Raw genomic sequence first — 24190 nt, forward strand, 5'->3', positions numbered from 1 at the left:
TTGTATTTTTAGTAGAGATGGGGTTTCTCCATGTTGGTCAGGCTGGTCTCGAACTCCCAACCTCAGGTGATCTGCCCACCTTGGCCTCCCAAAGTGCTGGGATTACAGGCATGAGCCACGGCACCCAGCCCCTTTATTTCTATTATGAATAGTTGTTTTGCTAGCCTTTTCATCATTTGACCTAGCAGTGAAACTTAGAAATTGTTTGATTTTTAAATTTCCTTAATATTTTGAAATGTAATGCTGATACAGATTATTGCGTGTATCAAGCTTTAAATATTACTCATGAAAGGAAATGAAAATGGCTGGGCGCTGTGGCTCACGCCTGTAATCCCAGCACTTTGGGAGGCCGAGGCGGGTGGATCACAAGGTCAGGAGATTGAGACCATCCTGGCTAACACGGTGAAACCCCGTCTCTACTAAAAATACAAAAAATTAGCCGGGTGTGGTGGTGGGCGCCTGTAGTCTCAGCTACTTGGGAGGCTGAGGGAGGAGAATGGCATGAACCCAGGAGGTGGAGCTTGCAGTGAGCAGAGATGGCACCACTGCACTGCAGCCTGGGCAACAGAGTGAGACTCTGTCTCAAAAAAAAAAAAAAGAAATGAAAATGGCACTAAATCTTGGACACTGAAGTTGTGCTCATGCAGAATCACAAGGGCACATATTCATGATGTGCTAATAAATAAGCAGTTTTCCAGAAAAGTTGTGAAAAACGACAAGGCATAATCTGAGAGATGACAGTTGGGATATCCCGTCTATCAATTCTTTTTTCCTTTAATCATAGCTATTTAGTATGTTGTGTTTTTCCTATCACTGTTATGTTTATTGAAGGGAAAACTTTCTGTGACATTAGTAAACAAGATTCTAGTTAGCGAGTGAACAGATTAAATCCTGTATTTGTGATGTAAAATTTGAGTGTTTAGGGAGGCAAATAAGAAAATACTGGGAAACCAGGACTTTTAACACACTGTGATAATCCATCCATCCAATACTTCGAGCCACCATCCACATAACTAATTATTATGTAAAACGAAACCATGAAAAGAATTGATGCTTCTCCATGGCAGTAGATGCCCCAGGGGAACAGAGTTCCCAACGTGGTTTCCCCCATTTGCAGCCTCCACACTTCAGAAGAGCTAGCAAGTTGCAATTGGCACTTGAAAAAGTGTTACAGAACACTGACAAGTATTAGAGAAACATTGATTAATGTAAACAGCCTGCCTCAAGGAATGATACCTTTCTTAAGAAAAGCAGTTTTCAATTAGCATTTCTATGTGCAGGTAAATGCAGTGAGTGTTTGAAGAGAAGTGATTTTTGCCTTTGCTGGAGAGAAGAGAGGATTATCATATTTACATCTTAACTTTATGAAAATTTGAAAAAAGAATTGACAGATTAAAAGTCAATAGGCCCAAAAAATGAAGGAAATTCTGACACGTGCTACAACATGGATGAACCTTGAGGACGTTGTGCTAAGTTAAATAAGCCCGTCACAAAAAGAAAATGCCAAATGCTTCCACTTACGTGAGGGGCCTACAGTAATACATTCTTGGAGGCAACTGTAGAATGGTGGTTGCCCAAGGCTGGGAGTAGGGGGTAACGGAGAGTTCTTGTTTAATGGGTATGGAGCTTCAGCTTTGCAGGGTGAAACAGTTCTGTGGATGGATGGCAGTGATGGTTGCACAACACTCAGTGGCACCGAACTGTATGCTTGAAAATGGGTAAGATGGCCGGGCGCGGTGGCTCACACCTGTAATCCAGCACTTTGGGAGGCCGAGGCACGATCACTTGAGACCAGGAGGTTGAGACCAGCCTGGCCAACATGGTGAAAACCCGTCTCTACAAAAACAAAAAAACACACAAAAATTAGCCGTGCATGGTCCCAGCTACTCGGGAAGGCTGAGGTGGGAGAATCGCTCACGCCCGGGAGGCAGAGGTTGCAGTGAACCCAGATCACACCGCTGCACTCCAGCCTGGATGACAAAATGAGATGTCTTTAAAAAAAAAAAATTAGTAAGATGGTAAATTAGGCTGGGCGCGGTGGCTCACGCCTGTAATCCCAGCACTTTGGGAGGCCGAGGTGGGCGGATCACGAGGTCAGGAGTTGGATACCAGCCTGGCCAACATAGTGAAACCCTGTCTCTACTGAAAGTACAAAAATTAGCCTGGCATGGTGGCGCATGCCTGTAGTCTCAGCTACGCAGGAGGCTGAGGCAGGAGAATCGCTTGAACCCAGGAGGCAGAGGTTGCAGTGAGCCAATATCACGCCATTGCTCTCCAGCCTGGGCAACAAAAGCAAAACTCCGTCTCAAAAAAAAAAACAAGTGAGATGGTAAATTTTATGTTATCTATATTTTACCGCAATCAAAAAAAAAAAAAAGGATTCCTTTTTTCATGTACCAGTTTTATTTTGGATTCTCATCCAATTCACTTTCTTTTTATTTTATTTATTTATTTATTTATTTATTTATTTATTTATTTATTTGATGCAGTCTCACTCTGTCACCCAGACTGTGCAGTGGCACGATCTTGGCTCACTGCAACCTCTGTCTCCTGGGTTTAAGCAATTCTCCTGTCTCAGCCTCCTGAGTAGCTAGGATTACAGGCGCATGCTACCATGCCTGGCTTATTTTTTGTAGTTTTAGTAGAGACGGGGTTTCACCATGTTGGCCAGGTTGGTCTCGAACTCCTGACAAGTGATCCACCCGCCTCGGCCTCCCAAAGTGCTGGGATTGCAGGTGTGAGTCACCGTGCCCGGCCCCTATTCATTTTCTAAACTTATGCATGGCATGACTTTTTTTTTTTTTTTTTTTTTTTTTTTTTTTTTTTTTTTTTTCTTTGAGACGGAGTTTCACTCTTGTTGCCCAGGCTGGAGTGCAATGGCGTGATCTCGGCTTGCCGCAACCGGGTTCAAGCGATTCTCCTGCCTCAGCCTCCCGAGCAGCTGGGATTACAGGCATGCACCACCATGGCGGCTAATTTTGTATTTTTAGTAGAGACAGGGTTTCTCCATGTTGGTCAGGCTGGTCTCAAACTCCTGACCTCAGGTGATCTGCCCGCCTTGGCCTCCCAAAGTGCTGGGATTACAGGCATGAACCACCGTGCCGGGCCTACATGACATTTTTAAAAGAGCTACTCGGGAGGCTGAGGCAGGAGAATAGCATGATCCCAGGAGGCGGAGTTTGCAGTGAGCCGAGATCGCGCCACGGCACTCCAGCCTGGGTGACAGAGCGAGACCCTGTCTCAAAAAAAAAAAAAAAAAAAAGGAATATGATCTGGTCTAGTATTAGTTTTCAACTGGGAACTTGCATTTTTCCTCCTTGAGACTTTCCTTTCACATCAATTTTATTAGTGATGGCTGAGGGTCTCTCAAATCTGGGAATAAGGTTTAGTGAGAATTGATGAGCCCTGGTTAAATAAGAATTCTAATGGCTATGGGTTGCCGCTATGTGGTAGAAGTCAAACTCAATTATCTTTTTTTTTTTTTTTTTTTTTTTTTTTTGAGACAAGGTCTCTCTCTGTCACCTAGGCTGGGGTGCAGTGGTAGGATCTCAGCTCACTCAAACCTCCACCTCCTGGTTCAAGCAATTCTCTTGCCTCAGACTCTCAAGTAGCTGGGATTACAGGCATGCACCACCATGCCCGACTAATTTTTGTATTTTTAGTAGAGATGCGGTTTCGCCACGTTGGCCAGGCTGGTCTTGAACTCCTGGCCTCAAGTGATCCACTCGCCTCAGCCTCCCAAAGTGCTAGGATTATACGTGTGAGCCACCACGCTGGCCTAACCCAATTATCTTTTTTTTTTTTTTTTTTTGAGACGGAGTCTCGCTCTGTCGCCCAGGCTGGAGTGCAGTGGCGCAATCTCGGCTCACTGCAAGCTCCGCCTCCCGGGTTCACGCCATTCTCCTGCCTCAGCCTCTCCGAGTAGCTGGGACTACAGGCGCCCGCAACCACGCCCGGCTAATTTTTTTGTATTTTTAGTAGAGACGGGGTTTCACCGTGGTCTCGATCTCCTGACCTCGTGATCCGCCCGCCTCGGCCTCCCAAAGTGCTGGGATTACAAGCGTGAGCCACCGCGCCCGGCCCCAATTATCTTTTAATTCAACAATTCTCTGTCTACCAGGAGACTCCTAGAACCTCTTCTACGTGTCTTTTTTCATTTGAAATCTTTCCTTTGAAATCAGGCCTACTTTAGAAAGACAAAAAAAAAAAAAAAAAAATCAAAATACAAAACCTTCATTTGTGAAAAATGAAAGAAAAGGAGAAGAGATTTTTCTCCCTAGATTTAGCTTTTTTCAGTAAGGAAATATTAGACCATCAGGTAATCAATCTTGGCTACACAGTTCAAGCAAAAAACAAAACAAACAAAAACCGTAGATTGCTTAGCACTGCTGTATCCCTAGACGAATTCTACCAGCTTTTACATTGCTATTACTCTCCTTCCCCATTGCAGCCATTTAAGAAAAGTTCTATTTGGGAAGATAGAACAAAGCCTATCTTTATGCTGTAAGCAGCGCCTAGCTCTCAGAGTTGGAGGAGGGGAGAAGAGAAAGGAATAATGAACAAGGAGGAGGAGAAGATGGTATTTAGTTTCTTCTTAAATTTCACTTACTAAGAATTTCTTCAGTGTCAAATGGGGAGGCATCCTTAGGATTTGTAGTTTGTTAAATGTTATCCAATGTTTTCAGATATATTCTTTGGAATATATTCCTCTTTTTTCAATATGTATATTCACATAATAATACATTAGCAGGCATTAGGAACAGCATGGACTGGAAGGTCCACGATTGTACCAGGCTAGAACTGGGAAACTTTTAAAATTTATTTTATTTATTATTTATTATTTTTATTTTATTTATTTATTTATTTATTTATTTTTGAGATGCAGTCTAAAATAAAAACCACGGATACATTTTCATGAAAAATAATCTGGCTGTTGTGCTAGGCCTAAGCAACTGTTTCTGAGCTTTTCTAATAATACTTGTTTTCTACGTATAAATTCTTTCCAAATACTTTTTAGCACTAAAGGTATAAAAACTTATGGCATGAAAATTTAAATTTAAAATTTCTATTTATTAACCTAATTTGGGCCAGGTGAGGTGGCTCACACTTGTAATCCCAACACTTTGGGAGGCCAAGGCTGGAGGATCACTTGAAGCCAGGAGTTCAAGACCAGCCTGGGCAATAATAGAGTGAGACACTCATCTCTACAAAAAGAAAAAAAAAATAGCTGAGTTTGGTGGCACACGCCTATATTTCTAGCTACTTGGGAGGCTAATGCAGGAAGATGGCTTGAGTCCAGGAGTTCGAGGTTGCAGACAAAGTGAGACCCTGTCTCTAAAATTAAATTATAAATAAATAAATAGAATAAAAAGAGAAGGTCAATCAGAAGATATTAGGATCTCTATTACCCAGGAGCACCAGAAAAGCCTGGGAAGGAAGCACTCTCTCTCTTGAGCTTACAGACAGTAGAAGCAACATAGTATTAGCACATTTTAGATTAAGTACAAGATTTGTCAAGTTGAACAATATATGCTCTGGTTCTTTTTTTTTTTTTTTTTTTTGAGACGGAGTCTCGCTCTGTCGCCCAGGCTGGAGTGCAGTGGCACAATCTCGGCTCACTGCAAGCTCCGCCTCCCGGGTTCACGCCATTCTCCTGCCTCAGCCTCTCCGAGTAGCTGGGACTACAGGCGCCCGCCACCACGCCCGGCTAATTTTTTGTATTTTTTAGTAGAGACGGGGTTTCACCGTGGTCTCGATCTCCTGACCTCGTGATCCGCCCGCCTCGGCCTCCCAAAGTGCTGGGATTACAAGCGTGAGCCACCGCGCCCGGCCTATGCTCTGGTTCTTACCTAACATCTTTTTCTTCACTTCTAGTCCTTAAAGATGTTGAAACAGGCCCGTGTGGTAGCTCAAAAACGCCTGTAACCCCAGCAGTTTGGGAGGCCGAGGTGGGTAGATCACAAGGTCAGGAGGTCAAGACTAGCCTTGCCAACATGGTGAAACCCTGTCTCTACTAAAACAAAAATTAGCCAGGCGTGGAATGCCCTGCTCAGGAGTTCCGGCCTTGGCCGATCTTCTCCTAAAAATTAACCAGAGGCCGGGTGTGGTGGCTCACGCTTGTAATCCCAGCACTTTGGGAAGCCGAGGCGGGTGGATCACGAGGTCAGGAGATCGAGACCACGGTGAAACCCCATCTCTACTAAAAAAAAATACAAAAAAATTAGCCAGGCGTGGTGGCGGGCGCCTGTAGTCCCAGCTACTCGGAAAGGCTGAGGCAGGAGAATGGCATGAACCCGGGAGGCGGAGCTTGCAGTGAGCTGAGATCGCGCCACTGCACTCCAGCCTGGGTGACAGAGCGAGACTCCGTCTCAAAAAAAAAAAAAAAAATTAACCAGAGTTGGCTGGGCGCAGTGGCTCATGCCCGTAATCCCAGCACTTTGGGAGGCCGAGGAGGGTGGATCACAAGGTCAGAAGTTCAAGACCAGCCTGGCCAACACGGTGAAACCCTGTCTCTACTAAAAATACAAAAATTAGTCAGGCGTGGTGGTGGGCGCCTATAATCTCAGTTACTCAGGAGGCTGAGGCAGGAGAATCGCTTGAAACTGGAAGGCAGAGGTTTCAGTGAGCCTAGATCAGGCCACTGCACTCCAGCCTGGGTGACAATGTTAGACTCTATCTCAACGCGCGCGCGCGCGCACACACACACACACACACACACACACACACAAAATTAACCAGAGCTGCATTAATTTGGGGAAGAGGTAGAAGTCGAGCTGTTTATACACTTACTAAGCTAGTTCTTTCTTCCCCCTCTGGCTCTAGTTCAGAATGTGTCTCTTCAGCAAAGATCCCTAGAGGACCAGAGAGGGGAAGGACAGGAGCTGTGTGTCAGAACTCTTCTCTGAAGCTCTCATATTTGAGGACACTGTCAGCCAATGCTACTGCTTTAATATTAGCGACTGACACTAACAGGCGAAGGAGAGGCAAAGGAATACAGTCCCAACAGAGCCCAACAGTGGACTGGCTGTACCTTTGTCAATATTGAATTAAGAGCCATAAAATATTTTACCTTTCCTAATTGAATAATCCCACTGTTGGAACTGCATCCTGAGAAAACAATTCAAATTAAGACAAGAGAATTCTAATGATACCTAGTGCCAATATCTTAGTATCTGAATGCCATTACCCATGCGAAGGTACCAGAGCTCCTTGGAGACATGGCTGATTCAGATCTGGGGCAAGGAAACCTCGTGGTGTGTGTCAGAAAGGAAAATGATACTTAGAGGAGGAACAGTTTTGGGGAGAGAGGTGTTGAATTCTATTTTGGATTGAGCTGTAGGTACCTGGGAGATGTACAGCTGGAGATGATCAGTGGTACTATACAGATGTGGATGTCGATTTATACCTGTGTATCGAATCAGATAACCCATGTTGAAAATTTTCTTGTGCCACCTTGCAGAAGAATTCTCTCCGATGCTTGGTGAAAATGCAGATTTCTCAGTCCCACCTCAGAGGACGAGGCAACTGCATTTTAAAGATGTTTTGATGTTCTCCAAGTGACTTTTTTTGTTTTTTTTTTTTTTTTTCTTCAGACGGAGTCTTGCTCTGTTGCCCAGGCTGGAGTGCAGTGGCGTGATCTTGGCTCACTGCAACCTCTGCCTACCGGGTTCAAGCGATTCTCCTGTCTTAGCCTCCCAAGTAGCTGGGATTACAGGCACCTGCCACCGTGCCCGGCTAATTTTTGTATTTTTAGTAGAGACAGGGTTTCACCATATTGGTTAGGCTGGTCTCAAACTCCTGACCTCAGATGATCCACCCACCTCAGCCTCCCAAAGTGCTGGGATTACAGGCGTGAGCCACTGTGCCCAGCCTCCAAGTGACTTTTTTTTTTTGGAGACGGGGTCTTGCTCAGTTGCCCAGGCTGGAGTGCAGTGGCACGATCTCGGCTTACTGCAAGCTCCGCCTCCTGGGTTCACGCCATTCTCCTGCCTCAGCCTCCTGAGTAGCTGGGACCACAGGCGCACGCCACCATGCCCGGCTAATGTTTTTGTATTTTTAGTAGAGACGGGGTTTCACCATGTTGGCCAGGATGGTCTCGATCTCCTGACCTCATGATCCGCCCGTCTCGGCCTCCCAAAGTGCTGGGATTACAGGCGTGAGCCACCACGCCTGGCCTCCAAGTGACTTTTTAAAGCACATATCAGCTTAAGAAATAGTTACTTTTTTTTTAATCTTTTTTTGAGACAAGGTCTCACTCTGTCACCCAGGTGCAGTGCAGTGGCAGGATCATGGCTCACAGCAGCCTCAACTTCTTGGGCTCACATGATCCTCCCACCTCAGCCTCTGAATAGCTGGGATTACAGGTGTGCACCACCACACCTGGCTAATTTTTGTATTTTTTGTAGAAATGGGGTTTTAACACGTTACCCAGGCTGGTCTCAAACTCCTGGGCTCAAGTGATTTTCCTGCCTCAGCCTCCCAAAGTGCTGAGATTACAGACATGAGCTACCGCATCCAGCCCAAAAGACACTCACCGTGGTGTCACATGCCTGTATTCCCAGCTACTTAGGAGGCTAAGGTGGGAGGATCATGTGAGCCCAGGAGGTCGAGGCTGCAGTGAGCCATGATCCTGCCACTGCACGATAGCCTGGGTGACAGGGCGAGACCCTGTCTCAAAAAAATAAATAAAAATAAATACTTATTTAAGGGATTGTGAAATGCAAGAGCCACTATGGGAAGCTGAGAAGAGTTGGAGAAGCAAGAGCAGAAGAGGGAACCAGGGCATTCTGTGCTTCCCAGGAAGGAACAGCACTTCCCTGCAGAGCCCTGTGGAGTGCCGCTGAGAGGACAGGAGAAGTAACAAGGGCATAAATGTAACAAGGAATGCCAACAGTCACGGGTGATGGGCCCTCCTGTAGTACCAGCTACTCCTGAGGCTAAGGCTGTAGAATCACTTGAGGCCAGGAGTTTGAAGCTACAGTGCACCATGATGGCCACGATCACGCCTGTGAATAGTCACCTAGTCACTGCACTCCAGCCTGGGCAACATAGCAGGAGAGAACCCCATCTCTTAACACAAAACAAAACCAAAAAAGAAAAAAAAAATTTGGAGAAACCATAAAATAACAGAAGAATATATAAGTACATGGCCGGGCACGGTGGCTCACGCCTGTAATCCCAGCACTTTGGGAGGCCGAGGTGAGTGGATCACCTGAGGTCAGGAGTTCGAGACCAGCCTCAGCATGGAGAAATCCTGTCTCTACTAAAAATACAAAAAATTAGCCGGGCGTAGTGGTGCATGCCTGTAATCACAGCTACTCGGGAGGCTGAGGCAGGAGAATTGCTTGAATCTGGGAGGCGGAGGCTGCAGTGAGCCGAGATCATGCCATTGCATTCCAGCCTGGGCAACACGAGTGAAACTCCGTCTCAAAAAAAAAAATTAAAAAAAAAAAAGAATATATAAGTACATTTTTTCACCTGTTCACAAGAGAGAGAACTTTGTTTCTATTTATTTTTTATTTATTATTTAGAGACAGAGTCTCACTCTGTTGTCCAGGCTGAAGGGTGGTGGCATGATCATAGCCCACAGCAACCTTGAACGCCTGGACTCAAGCTATCCTCCCACCTCAGCCTTCTGAGTAGCTAGGACTACAGGCATGCACCACCACACCTGGTTAATTTTTCTATTTTTCATAGACACAGGGTTTTGCTGTGTTGCCCAGGCTGGTCTCAAACTCCTGGGCTCAAGTGATCCTCCTGTCTCAGCCTCCCAGAGTGTTGGTTTTACAGGTGTAAGCCACCACGCCTGGCCCTACTTATTTATTTTTAATATTTTAAATTTTTAATTTTTAAAATTTGAGATGGGGGGGGTCTCGCTATGTTGCCCAGGCTGGTCTTGAACTCTGGGCCTCAAGCTGTCCTCTCACCTTAGCCTCCCAAAGTGCTGGATTACAGGCCTGAGCCACCATACCTAGCCAGTAGAGAATTTTGTAAGCTTAAAAGCAAAGGAAGAAAACAAAGCATTTCCAGATTTGACTACATGAATGTTAAATACTTCAGCATGTCAAAAACACCATCAAAAAAATTAAAATGAAAAATTAGAGGGAAATCCTACAGCATATACGAGCAAGTAAAGTAGTATCATTAATATATGAAGTTTTTATAATCCGTGCAGAAAACTACTGCTATTTCAGTAAAAAATATGTGCAAACACATGAATACGCAATTCCCAAAGAAAAAAGAAAAAACAATTTTCTCTCTCTCTCTATATATATATAGAACATGAATGTGAAATACTTATTAAAACAAAAATGAAATGTCATTTTTAGCTCCTCAAATTGGCAAATACTTGTATGAAAAAGTATGGCTCAGGGAATCAAGGAACTAAGCAAAGTCATTCTCTGTTAGTAGAAATGAATTTGGTATCACTTTTCTTTTGTTGTTGTTGAGACAGGGTCTCACTCCCAGGCTGAAGTGCCCTCCCAGGCTAGGATCTTGGCTCACTGCAGCTTGTACCTCCCTGGGCCCAGGTGATTCTCCTAACTCAGCCTCCATAGCTAAGACCACAGGTGTGCACCACCACACCCGGCTAATTTTTTGTATTTTTAGTAGAGATGGGGTTTCCCCATGTTGCCCAGCTGGTCTTGAACTCCCTGGGTTCCAGTGATTCGCCAGCCTTGGCCTCCCAAAGTGCTGGGATTACAGGCGTGAGTCACTGTTCCTGGCCTAGTATCACTGTTCTGAAAGGCACGTGTAAGTAATGTCAAAAATTTAAAAATATTCCTACCCATTGAAAGCAATTCTGCTTCTGGGAGCTTATTTTTTACACTTATGTAAAAAAAATTTGTTCCAGGCCAGTTGTGGTGGCACACACCTCTAATCCCAGCTACTCAGGAGGCTGAGGCACAAGAATCGCTTGAACCTGGGAGGCAGTGGTTGCAATGAGCCGAAATGGTGCCACCGCGCTCCAGCCTGGGTGACAGAGCAAGACTCTGTCTCACAATATACATATATATAAAGGCTCGCTGGCCTTTGGCAACCTTGCACTTATTACCATTCCCAAGAAGTGTGTGAAAGTGTGAACCAGTGAGAGTTTCCCCGTTCTACGTTTTGACAGTTTTATATCTTCTCATTTGTAGATGTGCACTTTAATACGACAGCTACATGATAAGCATGTAATACTGACTCAAGGTTCAGCAGCTCTGTTAGTTGAAATAGTACACATCTGTACCCTCTACTTCAGTTGTTCAAATGTCCTTACAAAAATAGTTATGAAAAAGTGGCTGTTCTCACAGGTACACAGGCAATCTTAAACATCAATGAATTGGCTGTTTTCCGCTTTAGCCTAAGAACGGCCAGTCACACTTTGGAAGTTAGGCCAGCAAATCTGGGAATGCAAATAGAGTCAGAAACCTGGAGTGCTTTTATTCCCTTCTCAGACTCATCTAGCAAAATAGATTGCTTTGCAATTGTGAAGAGGGAAAAAAAGAATAAGGAAGAAAAGAAGAATGTGTTGACTTTGTGAGCCCTGGTTTGAGTATAGGATGATTTCTTTTTTTTTTTTTTTTTTTGATGAAAAGTGGGATCTTAATGGACGCTCACGCTCGGCTCAGGCAGCCTCTGAAAGCTCCCCTTGTCAAACAGCACCCACGATAGAAGGACCCATTGTTTTCTAAAACTAGTTACCACTCTTCCCTTTATCCTTTCTTTTGTACCTTTTAGCGTTTGCTTAATCAGAATATTTTAATCCCTAATGTGGTGACTTGGTGTAATTTATCTCATTAAGCCTCTCCTATTTTCTCCTGTTTACATGACTAATATTATTGTGTTTTATAGAGCTTATACCAACAAGCCACTCCTTTGTCTCATTGTTTCAGCTCCAGGCCAAAAACCAACAATGAAGTTTTATCTTTCCAATCTTGGACCTCACCTACTTGTCATTCAGATTGTATAGATTGCATGAAGAGCATGTTCCTTTGAAAACAAAGCAAGGATTCATTTTTATGACCTAAAAACAAACAATTACCTTTCTCAAAGGTCCTGGTCATCTCTTTTTATGAGTATAGACTGGCAAAGACTCACCTTAGAAGAGGAAAGAAGTATATACTTCCTTGTGGGCTGAAAGCCCAAAGTCCCCTAGCAATAATGCCCTGCTCCCTAACTTATATTTCTTTCCTAGAGCATAGAATATCCAGAAGCAGAGAATCTGAGCAGTGGAGGGCATGTGGCAAGGTTATCTCGTCCAAACCCCTGCCTTTCAGCAAGACCACACCCAAGCCAGGCAGGGGAGAATCTATCTTGTTTTTCAATGCTTACAAAGCAGAACCTTCTTTGAAAGTCCCATATTTGAAATACCGTGTCAGAAAATTTCTTTTCTAAAAACCCAGCCTAGTAAAAGCTTTTCTTGTCATTTTCTCAGTTACTCTTTTTCTTTTCTAGGCTGAAAATAACCAGTTACCATCCTCAGGGAATCAACAATTTAATGAGCAATAACTTCTGGTGAGGCCGTGATTCTCAAATGTTAGCCTGCATCAGCGTCACCTGGAGGGCTTATGAAAGCACAGATCACTGCACGCCCCCAGTTTCCGATCTCAGAGGTCCAAGGAGGGCTCTAGAATTTGCATTTCTAGAGAGTTCCCAGGTGATGCCAATGCTGTTGGACTGGGGACCCCACTTCGAGAACTGCTGCTATCAGTGCTAGGAAATCTGAAAGATAGAAATATGCAGATACCCAAGAGGTGGGAATAAGTGGAGTTAACAAGTAAACAGGGTTAACCGCCATATGGAAAGTGCCAAACGCCCATCACATAAGCCCTTTGCTAGCTCAAGATGCAGTGTGGGAGGCCGACGTGAACAGTAGTTTAGGATGTTAGCCATTCACACCAAGAACTGTGTGGGCATTGAAGGGGAGCACAGCTTCCTGCAGACCTGGAAGCATCAGGAACCATTCCTGGGTGGATTTGTTTGTTTGTTTTGTTTTATTTTTGTTTTTTTGAGATGGAGTTTTGCTCTTGTCGCCAAGGCTGGAGTACAGTGGCACGATCTTGGCTTACTGCAACCTCCACCTCCCGGGTTCAAGCAATTCCCCCGCCTCAGCCTCCCAAATAGCTGGGATTACAGACACCTGCCACCTACCTCTGTCTCCCAAAGTGCTGAGATTACAGGTGTGAGCCACTGAGCCCAGCCTCCTGGGTGGATTCTTTTTTTTTTTGCTTTTTTTTTTTTTTTTGCTTTTGGAGGTTCCTCTTTGAAGGTTTTTTGTTTTGTTTTGTTATACTTTTAAGTTCTGGGGTACATGTGCAAAATGTACAGGTTTGTTACATAGGTATACACGTGCCATGGTGGTTTGCTGCACCCATCAACCCATCATCTACATTAGGTATTTCTCCTAATGCTACCCCTCCCTTAGCCCCCCAACCACAACAGGCCCCTGTGTGTGATGTTCCCCTCCCTGTGTCCATGTGTTCTCATTGTTCAGCTCCCACTTATGAGTGAGAACATGTGGTGTTTGGTTTTCTGTTCCTGTGTTGGTTTGCTGAGAACGATGGTTTCCAGCTTCATCCATGTCCCTGCAAAGGACATGAACTCATCCTTTTTTATGGCTGCATAGTATTCCATTGTGTATATGTGCCACATTTTTGTGGATTTTTTGAGAAGAGAAGGTTTCCAGACAGGGGCAAGGCGAGGCATGTGCTCTTCCAGCAGCAGAACAGCATGGAACTGAGGAGGGAATGTGGAGTGTTCACAGAGCAGCAAGCCATGCAAGTGTCCCCAAGGGGAGCGTGCAAGTGAGGCAGTGAGGACAGGGTGCAGAGGTGGGCAGGGCGAGATCCAGAGGGCATGGCAACGCAGGGGGAGGAGTCTGGGCGATATTCTGAAGGCTTCTTTGACATCGAGGACAGAGGAAGCTTTGGTAAGACTCCATATAAAGGGTCATCAGAGAAAAAAGGAGAAGGAGAAACATAGCTCTCCCCAGACCTCTAGGTCCTCCACAGTAGGATTTATCTGCCCAGTTCACTCCGGTTTCCCGCTGGTATCAGGGCCCTGCTAGCCTCCTAGCCTAGGTGCAGGACTTGGCTTTCTCTTTCCTTTTAATTTCGTTGAATGATTTGGGAATTTCATAGAGGGAAATTTGTAAAGACACTGGGCAAACATAGAACCAAAATGAACACAAAGAGAATACATAAGTCTAGAGATAAGGCTTCTAGCTCCACCTTTTGCAGGCTACATGGCCTTGAGCATGTTACTTAACTCCGTGTGCAGCTGTCTGTATTTAAATAGGGACCTTATCCCCTAACAAGACCCAAAAGACCTTATAGGGCCCTGCACTCCCTGCTGTTTTCAGCCTGAGCTCACACTCACTGACTCTTTCTGCCTCAACTACATAAACCTTATTTATTTATTTATTTATTTATTTATTTATTTATTTATTTGAGACGGAGTCTCATTCTGTCACCCAGCCTGGAGTGCAGTGGCAAGATCTCAGCTCACTGCAACCTCTGCCTCCTGGGTTCAAGCACTTCTCTGGCTCAGCCTCCGGAGTAGCTGGAATTACAGCACCCGCTACCACGCTCAGCTAATTTTTGTATTTTTAGTAGAGATGGGGTTTCACCGTCTTTGCCAGGCTGGTCTTGAACTCCTAACCTTGTGATCCACCCACCTCGGCCTCCCAAAATGTTGGGATTACAAGCGTGAGCCACTGTACCCGGCCTATAAACCTCTTTTAACTTGGGTTTACTGTGCTCCTTTCTGCCCCAGGCCTTTGCGCACGCTGTTTCCTTCGTCTGCAATAGTCTTGCCCTCACCTCGCTAATTAACTACTACATTAGATCTAAGACCTACTCCTTCAGGGAAACCTCTGATCTCCCTGAATAGGTTAAATCTCTCTGATTATAGTGTTTTTTAGTATCAGGAACTTCTACCTGATGTCACTTAATGATTGCTTTTTGTGTAATTATTTGCTTAATGTTTGTCTCCTACTAGAACAGGGGTCAGCAAACCATAGCCAGCTTTGGCCTGAAGCCTGTTTTTATAAAAAAGTTTTATTGGCACGCAGCCACACCTACTTTTTTACATATTGTATATGGTGGCTTTTTCACTACAGTGGCAGAGTTGAGTAGTTGCAGCAGAGGCCTTATGGCCCACAAAACCTAAAATACTTACAATCTGGTCCTTTATGAAAAAAAAAATTGCCAATCCCTGTATAATCTCCATGAAAGCAAGCACAAGGTCTATTTTTGCTTACTTGCTTATCCTCAGCATCTAGCATAGTGTCTGCCACATAAAAGATGCACAATATTTATTTTAAAAGAGTGAATGCAAGAAGATTTTTTAAATGACTATTTTGCCAGAGTGTTGAAAGAGTTAAATAAGATACAGTATTATTTTTTAAAAACCAGCAACGTATGCCTAGAACACAGTAGGTGTTTAATAAAAAATAAATGTTAGCAGTTTGTTGTTGTTGTTATTCTCGGCCTTTCCTTAGTCAGTGCTTTTTTTGTTTTTTTTTTTTTGTTTTTTGAGATGGAGTCTCGGTCTCTCGCCAAGGCTGGAGTGCAGTGCCACGATCTTGGTTCACTGCAACCTGCACCTCCCGGGTTCAAGCAATTCTCTGCCTCAGCCTCCTGAGTAGCTGGGATTACAGGTGCCTGCCACCACGCCTGGCTAATTTTTTGTATTTTTAGTAGAGACGGGGGTTTCACCATCTTGGCCAGGCTGGTCTTGAACTCCTGACCTCGTGATCCACCCACCTGAGCCTCCCAAAGTGCTGGGATTACAGGCATGAGCCACCGTGCTGGGCTTTTTTTTTTTTTTTTTTTTTTAAACAGAGTCTTGCTCTGTCACCCAAGCTGGAGTGCAGTGGTGTGATCTCAGCTCACTGTACCTCTGCCTCCTGGGTTCAAGCGATTCTCCTGTCTCAGCCTCCCTCCCGAGTAGCTGGGATTACAGGCATGTGCCACCATGCCTGGCTAATTTTTGTATTTCTAGTAGAGATGGGGTTTTGCCATGTTGGCCAGGCTGGTCTCGAACTCCTGACCTCAGGTGATCCACCTACCTCGGCCTCCCAAAGTGCTGGGATTACAGGCGTGAGCCACCACGACCAGCTGTCAGTGCTTTTTAGTCCTCTCTATTGTACTAGACTAAACTGTCCTCTGACCCTGGTGCACTCCTGTCTTTCATATCTTGTCCTCTGGCCTTGGTCTCCTGGAGGAGAAAGGGATTTCCATTTCTGTCTTCAGGACTCCTTCCTTGGACCCAGATTGTTAGCAATCTCTTCTCCACCTTTCCTGGAGATTTCCTTTTATGATGTTCAGTCTATTTGAAGCATATTATTTGCAAGCCTTGTCATAGTGTTTGGGTGACGCCCCTTTAACCTGTCCTTGGGGCTTTGCTTCACCAGGGTCATCTAAATGATGGTAGTTCCATCTTTCTTTATGGCCACCTCCTGCAGGGACAGCAGACAACTGCTTGTGGTTGGTCAGGAGATGCTGGAAGACTGGAGGAGAGCTCCTGATGGGGCAGCAATGAGCAGAGGCTTGTGGACTGGACCTGTGTGGTTTCGTAGGTGAGAGGAGTGGGCAAAGGAGAGCAGGCTCAAAGCCCGGCCTAGAAGCTGTTTAGTCTGAAGGTGGCCCAGCTGGATGTAGAATCCAAAAGAAGGGAAGGTTTGGTAAAACTAGGGTCAGCAAACTGTCACCTGCAGGCCAAATCCAGCTTGCCTCCAGTTTTTATGTAACTTTTACACTAAGCATGGTTTTTACCTTTTTATATGATTGGAGAAAAAAATCAAAAGAAGAATAGTATTTTGTGACACATAAAAATTTTAGGAAATTCAAATGTCAGTGTCCATCAATAAAGCTTTATTGGAACATAGTCCTGCCCATTCACTTATGACTATAGCTACTTTCATGTTACAACAGCACAGTTGAGTAGTTGGCTACAGAGACCACATGGCCCGTAAAGCCTGAAATATTTACTGTCTGGCCCTTTACAGAAAAAATTTACCAACCCCCAAGTTCTACTATTAGTTTGAGCTGTGACAGCGGCTTTGACCCAAGCCCATCAGAACACCTTCCCTGTTCAGTGTTGCGTGACCTCTGCAAACCCCACCAGGTCCCATCCTAGGAGCGGTAGGGAGAGAACAGGTTAATTAGATGGGCTAATTTGAGGAACTATTCTTTCAAGAGGTGAGAAGGGATGAAATGAGAGAACGGGATGGAGTTAAGACCATGGGCTCTGATTCAAATGTTGATTTCACCACTTACAGCAGTGGGACCTTGAGCAAGTGTCTTAACCTCTCTGAGCAGCAGTTTCCATATAATAAAATGTGAATAATTGTATGGTCAAATATATAGTGTCGTTGTGAGGAGCAAATGAGCTAATGCATCAACAATGTCTGGCATATGGTAGACACTCAATAAATATTCACTGCTATTAATTACTATGATTAGATGGAGTACAACAGAGGAAGAGTTGGCCTGGGAGAGGAAAAATCTATCTTTCTTTGAGCAGCATGTGGAATAGAGTAAAAACAATAGGCATTCGAGATAAACAGACCTGGGATCAATTCCCTTTGTTAGTGATGCTGTGTGACTTTAGTAAAGTTGATTAACTTCTGAGCCTCAGTTTTCCCCTCTCTATGGAACTCAGATGTCAAGGGGTGGGGGTGGGGATCCTTCCCGCTCTTGAATTTAGGAAATGTACTTCCTTTATAGTGCTGCCTGTCACCATCTCAGGTGAAACACACGTGGCTTCTGTTTCACCCTATGCCAGAAAGCCCATTCAAAAATTCTCTTTCAGCATTTCATGAGCTTAGTAAATTTACTTGAGATTTTAAGACTTATGCTTTTGAGGGTAGGGGCATATTGTGCCACACAAAGCCTTTCTCTAAAGCTCCTGCTCTTTTCTTTCTGCCCCTCCCCTCTTCTTTCTGAGTGAGGAGCCCACCATCCCCTCACCCTGCCCATTCCACACATATTTCCTCATCTCTCTCCTCTCCCCCAACATTGTCCAAAGAGGCTGATCAAGGCATTTTCCCATGAAGATGATTTTTTTTTTTTTTTTAGACAGTCTTGCTCTGTCATCCAGGCTGGAGTGCAGACTGCAATTTCCACCTCCTGGTCTCAAGCTATTCTCATGCCTCAGCCTCCTGAGAAGCTGGGATTACAGGCGTGCACCACCACACCCGGCTAATTTTTTGCATTTTTAGTAGAGACGGGTTTTGCCATGTTAGCCAGGCTGGCCTCAAACTCTTGACCTCAAGTCATCCACCCACCTCCCAAAGTGCTGGGATTACAGCCCTGAGCCACCACGCCTCACCCCCAAGAGAAATTCTCATACCAGCTGCTAAAAGAATATGAGTTCCTCCATCCCCTAACAAGCAAAACAGGGATAATTATGCCTACCTCACAGGGTGTTTGTCGGAATTAAATGAGGTAATGTTTCTGCAAGCTGCTGGCACATAGCAGGCAGTCAATAAATGTTAGCTCCCTCCTCCTTTGATTCTTCCTTTGTGAAGTGAAGGAACAAAGAGAGATATTGAGAGATATTTTGAGGTGGGGAGGAGAGTGGATAAAGCAGCCAAGAAGGTCATCTCCTTGACCATCACCCTCCAGTAAAGTGGAAGAGATTATTTGCCAAAAGCAACTGGAAGAGGTGGAGGGGCTCAGGGCGGAAGCTAGACAAGCCTGGTTTATATTGGAGTCCACCCAAAAGGGTTTAGTTACTAGAACAGCAGTTCCTCTACATAAATCCTTCAGGTTCTTGAAAAATGTTATTAAATCACTTCTGCATCATAAATAATCCTAATTTTATTACTCTGCCCTCTCAGGCCAAGGTATGAGTCCTGCAAGTTCCCTCTCCTGCTGAGCTGCAGGCCCAGGCACACAGCTGCACAGGGGCAGGATCCCAGGCTTGGCTGAATAGGATCCAGTGACCTGTATCGTCTGCTGGCTTTCTCTGTTTTCCAAGCTGTTTCATTCTTTTATTTTTCTTTAAAAAAACTTTCTTAAAAAAATATGGGCCAGGCGCAGTGGCTCACACCTGTAATCCCAGCACTTTGGGAGGCCGAGGCGAGTGGATCACGAGGTCAGGAGATCGAGACCATCCTAGCCAACACAGTGAAACCCTGTCTCTACTAAAAATACAAAAAATTAGCCAGGCGTGGTGGCGGGCACCTGTAGTCCCAGCTACTTGGGAGGCTAAGGCAGGAGAATGGCGTGAACCCGGGAGACGGAGCTTGCAGTGAGCCGAGGTCATTCCACTGCACTCCAGCCTGGGTGACAGAGCCAGACTTTGTCTCAAAAAAAAAAAAAAAAAAGGAATGCTTCACAGATTTGCATGTCATCCTTACGCAGGGGGCATGCTAATCTCCTCTGTATTGTTCCAGTTTTAGTATACGTGCTGCCAAAGTGAGCACTCCAAGCCCTTTAGAAGTTGAGTTCTTCAGGCTGGGCGCGGTGGCTCACGCCTGTAATCCCAGCACTTTGGGAGGCCGAGGCGGGCGGATCACAAGATCAGGAGATCGAGACCATCCTGGCTAACACGGTGAAACCCCATCTCTACTAAAAATACAAAAAACTAGCTGGGCGAGGTGGCAGGCGCTTGTAGTCCCAGCTATGCGGGAGGCTGAGGCAGGAGAATGGTGTGAACCCCGGGCGGCGGAGCTTGCAGTGAGCCGAGATTGCGCCACTGCACTCCAGCCTGGGTGAAAGAGCGAGACTCCGTCTCAAAAAAAAAAAAAAAAAAAAAAAGAGAAGTTGAATTCTTTTAGTAATCTTCCTTGAGGCGTAGGACTCCAAATCGGAGGTTTATTAGCAAGGTCCTGTGTGCAGAGGCATGGGAATCTGGGAATTCTGTTACTTGTCTATTTAGATACATCTCTTGTCCTGTTTGTTTGTGTTAGTTAGCTTTTCTTTTTCTTTTTTTTTTAAACCACGGATTTTTTTTTTTTTTTTCCAGACAGAGTCTTGCCATGTCGCCCAGCTGGAGTGCAATGGCGTGATCTCGGCTCACTGCAACCTCCGCCTCCTGGGTTCAAACGATTCTCCTGCCTCAGCCTCCTGAGTAGCTGGGATTACAGGTGCCTGCCACTATGCCTGGCTAATTGTTTTTTGTGGGTTTTTTTGTATTTTTAGTAGAGACGGGGTTTCACCATGTTGGCCAGGCTGGTCTCCAACTCCTGACCTTGTGATCCGCCCACCTTAGCCTCCCAAAGTGCTGGGATTACAGGCGTGAGCCACCACGCCTGGCTAAACCATGAAATTTTTTTAAAAACTTCTTCCAAAGGAGTGAATGGATGGCTTTCGTCCATTCTGCTGTGGGCCAAGGATGTTTCTCCCCCATGTAAAAACAAATGGTTGTGATTATTCAATATCAAATTGTATTCTATACCTTAAGAAGTCCCTGTTATTTTCCCCAGCTGTCGTCATCCATATCTATGTATCTTTTCTTTTCTTTTCTTTTTTTGAGATGGAGTTTCGCTCTTGTTACCCAGGCTGGAGTGCAATGGTGCAATCTCGGCTCACCGCAACCTCCACCTCCTGGGTTCAAGTGATTCTCCTGCCTCAGCCTTCCAAGTAGCTGGGATTACAGGCTCATGCCACCACACCCAGCTAATTTTGTATTTTTGGTAGAGATAGGGTTTCTCCATGTTGATCAGTCTGGTCTTGAACTCCGACCTCTGGTGATCCGCCTGCCTCAGCCTCCCAAAGTGCTGGGATTACAGGGGTGAGCCACTGTACCCACACCCAGCCCTGTATCTTTTCGTTTATCTTTTTTTTTTTTTTAATTTTAGAGACGGGGTCTTGGCTGTATTGCCCAGGCTGGAGTGCAGTGGCTGTACACAGACTCAATCATATCACTCTACAGCCTCAAACTCCTGGGCTCAAGCAGTACTCCTGCCTTAGCCTCTTGAGGACTGCAGTTACATGCCACTGCGCTGGGCTGTGTCTATAATTTTTTAACCCACAGATTTCACGTAGCTTTTCTTCCCAGAGCAAAGTAAGTTGAAAAGTAGCAACACCAGCTGGGCATAGTGGCTCACGCCTGTAATCCCAGCATTTTGGGAGGCTGAGGGGGGCGGATCACGAGGTCAGGAGTTTGAGACCAGCCTGGCCAACATGGAGAAACCCTGTCTCTACTAAAGATACAAAAAATTAGCCGGGCGTGGTGCTGCGCACCTGTAATCCCAGCTACTCAGGAGTCCGAGGCAGGAGAATCGCTTGAACCCAGGAGGTGGAGGTTGCAGTGAGCCGAGATCGTGCCATTGCACTCCAGCCTGTGTGACAGAGCGAGACTCTGTCTCAAAAATTTTTTTTTTAAAAATTAATTAATTAAAAAAAAGTAGCAACACCTGTCTCTATTATGTGGCATTCTGGGCTTTAAAAAAAACCCAAAAAACTAGAGTTTAGGAAACATGGGTTCAATTCCTAGTTCCTCTCAGTCCACTGTATGTCTTCTGAAGGATTCTTCCTTTCTTTAAAAGTTTTGGTTTCATGACTTAATGTTTTTCCCAAATATAAAAATTGTGTGTGTTCCTGTGTAAAACATGGAAGGCACCAAAAAATATAAAGAAAATGTAAACAAAAACCATGCTTAAGTTCACCCTCAGAAACTCCACTGTGAACATCTTGATAGATTTCGCTAGGGTTTTGTTTTCTCTGCAAATGTGCTTACATAGTTACCAAATGTGATCCAATGGTAAACAGTTTTGAAGCCTGCTTTTCTACTTAGGTTTATATCATGAGCATTTCCTAGTCATTAAAAATTCTTCAAAAGCCTATTTCTGCACCATAACATATTTAATCATTCTCAGATTGTTCCACACTTAGGTCGGGTCCAGTTTTTCACTCCATAAATAATACTGCAGTGATCCACTTTGTACCTTGGATTTGCATATCTGAAAATTCCCTTAGAAGATACTCCTAGAGGTAAGATTTCTAGTAAAATAGCATCCTGGACCTCACTTTAGTCATCACTGTTAAGTCAGCCCAAAGTGTTTCATCTTGAGTCTGATAAAGTATTTAGTCACTAAAACAGGAAAAGGACTTGGTAATTTTTGCCTATATTGTGGGTTCATGGGATGCAACTGGAGAACAAAATAATACAATGATGTTCACTGTAATTATGATTTGGAGCTAATTAAAGGAGATAATAATAGCAGCTAACATTTATTGGGTGGTTTATATGTGCTAAGCTCTATTTTAACTGTTTTTCACATACTACTTTAATTTCATCACAACTCTAGAAGGCAGGTACTACTGTTATCCCCATTTTACAGATGGGAAGGCTGAGGCACAGAGAGGCTAAATTACTTATGCAAGGTAAATGGCTGAGCCAGGACTCAAAGCCAAGCACTTTGGGTGCCAGCCCATGTTATTAACCATGCTGGATTCTGCCTAGCAACAATCAAGTGGGGAAGGGTCCTTACCTCCCACATGCCAGGGTACATGGCACAGGGCTGCCTAACCTAGGGAGAGACGGCCCCTCCCTGCTCACTGCGGAGTTCCTGTTCCTGCCTCCTCTACCCTTGCTCTTCTTTCTTCCTTTTTTTTTTTTTTTTTTTTTGAGATGGAGTCTCACTCCCTCGTCCAGGCTGGAGTGCCGTGGCGCAATCTCGGCTCACTACAAGCTCCGCCTCCCGGGTTCACGCCATTCTCCTGCCTCAGCCTCCCGAGTAGCTGGGACTACAGGCACCCACCACCACGCCCAGCTAATTTTTTGTATTTTTAGTAGAGACGGGGTTTCACTGTGTTAGCCAGGATGGTCTCGATCTCCTGACCTCATGATCCACCCGTCTCGGCCTCCCAAAGTGCTGGGATTACAGGCGTGAGCCGCTGCGCCCGGCCTTTTTTTTTTTTTTTTTTTTTTTTAGTAGAGACAGGATTTCTCCATCTTGGTCAGGCTGGTCTTGGAACTCCCGACCTCAGACGATCCGCCCGTCTCAGCCTCCCAAAGTGCTGGGATTACAGGTGTGAGCCACTACACCTAGTCTCTTCTTCCTCTTTTACCAGCTGTGTCCTGCCGGGTATGGACAGGACAGAAGCCCAGCTGCAGAGCACCCAATTCTCTATCTGGAAGGGAAGAGGAATGCCTATCAAGCTGTTCTCCGTTAGCTACTTATTCAGGAAGGAAGGATGGAGGGAGAAAATGAATACAAAAACACTGCTTTAGGACTTCGGTGTTGTGTTTTGTTTTCAGTTTTGTTTTCCACAATTGCGAGAACATTAGCCTTGCCTATTTAGCAGTAATCTTTCCTTTACATTTTTCACAAGTTCCTTTTCAAGAGGTTCTCAGCTCATCCATTGGTGCAGTGCTAGATGTGAACAGTAAAAATAGGAGTTATTAGCCGGGCGCGGTGGCTCACGCTTGTAATCCCAGCACTTTGGGAGGCCGAGGCGGGCGGATCACGAGGTCAGGAGATGGAGACCACGGTGAAACCCCGTCTCTACTAAAAATACAAAAAATTAGCCGGGCGTGGTGGCGGGCGCCTGTAGTCCCAGCTACTCGGAGAGGCTGAGGCAGGAGAATGGCGTGAACCCGGGAGACGGAGCTTGCAGTGAGCCGAGATTGCGCCACTGCACTCCAGCCTGGGCAACAGAGCGAGACTCCGTCTCAAAAAAAAAAAAAAAAAAAAGGAGTTATTAAAGACAACGGTGACAGTGAATTCTGAAGGAGGTGACTATCGTTTTCGATACTGTCCGAAGCAGATTACCTTGGTTACAAGTGACCTCCAAACAGCTGTTCAGCTTGGACAGCTCCATAGGTGCCCCATTGTATATAGAGAGAGCTTGGGGCTTAAGTTCTAATTAATAGCCATTTTCTCTTGTCCCACCTGCTAATGTTGACTTAAAACAATACCAGTGTCACACAAGACTACACAGGTTGTTTCTGTTTACGTCAAGTAGACTGGCACCCCAGTGAAACACAACACAATATCCACAACAAAAAGTAAACACAGCCTTCATCCTGCTTCCTCTTTTTCACCTTGCCAGGCTCCTCTGATGAGAACCCCACCAGAGAGAATTTGCCTGTGTTCACGCACTGGCTCAAGACTGAAATCTGTAGAATTTCTTTTTTTTTTTTTTTGAGACAGAGTCTTGCTCTGTCGCCCAGACTGGAGTGCAGTGGCGCAATCTCGGCTCACTGCAAGCTCCGCCTCCCGGGTTCACGCCATTCTCCTGCCTCAGCC

General features: G+C 45.1%; 1 long non-coding RNA gene and 1 other non-coding gene across 2 annotated transcripts in view; one reads left to right on the forward strand and one right to left on the reverse strand.

Annotated features, from left to right (window-relative positions):
* LOC116474197 (uncharacterized) overlaps nt 1–24190 on the forward strand; it is an 82573-nt gene that overhangs the window by 8560 nt on the left and 49823 nt on the right. The gene's annotated exons all lie outside the window — the stretch shown is intronic.
* LOC116476109 (U6 spliceosomal RNA) lies at nt 19311–19417 on the reverse strand. The gene has a single exon (XR_004250160.1). It is a non-coding gene; the product is annotated as a U6 spliceosomal RNA (small nuclear RNA).

Source organism: Hylobates moloch, unplaced genomic scaffold, assembly GCF_009828535.3.
Source record: "Hylobates moloch isolate HMO894 unplaced genomic scaffold, HMol_V3 SCAFFOLD_10, whole genome shotgun sequence".
Classification (NCBI taxonomy): Eukaryota; Metazoa; Chordata; class Mammalia; order Primates; family Hylobatidae; genus Hylobates; species Hylobates moloch.